The sequence below is a fragment of the Triplophysa rosa genome, linkage group LG19 (assembly GCF_024868665.1).
Source record: "Triplophysa rosa linkage group LG19, Trosa_1v2, whole genome shotgun sequence".
NCBI lineage: Eukaryota > Metazoa > Chordata > Actinopteri > Cypriniformes > Nemacheilidae > Triplophysa > Triplophysa rosa.
In genome coordinates, this window is record NC_079908.1 from 347030 (window position 1) to 348756 (window position 1727).

Below are 1727 nucleotides of genomic sequence, written 5' to 3' on the forward strand. Positions count from 1 at the left end.
TTTCTATTATTGTTCTTCTCTATTATTGATCTTGTGGGAATGACCAGGGGTTCACATCACTGCTGAATATATTTAATCTCATTATAGTCCTCATCACTATACAGCCTCAGAAAAAAATTAAGAGACCACTCCAAATTTGTTTAATCATAATTTCTAGATGTATTGTGGTCAGTTCAGTGTCTGTTGAATTTCAACAAAATCAAACCTCAGGAGTGACATAAAGTCATCCAACAGCAATGTGAAAGACAGCCAGCATGACAAAACACATAAAATCTGTGATAAAAATCCAGGTCATTAAAAAATACATACTGTATATTTGAACTTTTCCTAAATACATGTAGAAATATGACTGTTATATTGCTTAACATTAAATATGAACTTGCTTTCTTTGTAGTATTTGAAATTATTTGGTCTGAAAAAATACAGAGCATCTTTTCTGTTATTGTCTACTGTTTCTCAGTTTCTGAAAATAAATGCAAATAGAAACACAATGTTTATTTCAAGTTTGAGAGAAATATTAATAGTAGTTCACAGAATTAAATAAAAATGATAATTTTACCTAAACACATACAGTACAGTACCTATAAATAGTCCATTTTAAAAGCAGAAAAACGGTCTCTGAAATGGTCTCTTAATTTTTTACATGGCTGTATTTGTGAAGATTGTTAGTGTAATAACCCGAGATCAAGTGTGTAAAACAACAGTAGTGTGCCAATGTATTTATCATAGCGTATGTATCGTTAAGTTTATTTCATAGCATTCCATTTTATTTATTTATTTATATAAGATCTCTTTTAAAACTCTGATTAGAGATTTATATTTCCCCATAACTGTATTTACACGTGTTTATTTTCTATATTGCTCATATCTGTACTTTGCTTTAAAATATTTTTAGACAGAGTAAATGTTAACAGTCATTAGGGCTGTCACGATTATGAAATTTGACTGACGATTAATTGTCTAATAAATCATTGCGATTATGACAATTAATTGTCTGTTTTAGGGCATTGACATTTAATTCTCATACATTTTTGATTCAGCGATTGAAACGACCATATTGTTCTGAATACAAGACTGTGTTTTTTTCTTGGAAATACATCGGAAAAAATTGGGTCATCATATATTTAAGGTTTAGGCTTTTACCTGTCAATAATACAACTGCCAAATACTTGTAAATGAAGTAAGTTGATCAGGTGTGAATTGAAGCCACCATTAAAATACTATCAGTCATAGAAAAGCTTCTAGTCTGTTTTTTTCTCACTTTCTAGACTACAATAAAATTTTACTTGTGTGTTAATGAAATTTTGGTTTTCACACTGAGATTTGCTTAAATAATATTAAATTGTACTGCAGGTAATTTGTATATGTTTTAGTTTTTTTTTTTAAGTGATTGTGTTGTGGTGGTACATTTTACAAGTATTACCATGCTTTAGTAACAATATATACACTAAAATATGCAGATGCACTACAGCTCCCCCTAGTGTCTTCTATAGAGATGTGCAATAATTGCTGTGATCTGAAACCATCGTGATGAGGTCAAACTATCGCGATGAGACGATTATTTAATAATTGTGACAGCCCTAACAGTCATGCTAAAACATTAATTCATTCATTCATTAATTCATTCTGGTTTATTTGTATAGCACTTTTCACAGTTTACACAAAGCAGCTTTAAACAAGAACACCAAAAAAATTCACATAATACATAAAACAATAAAATTATATAT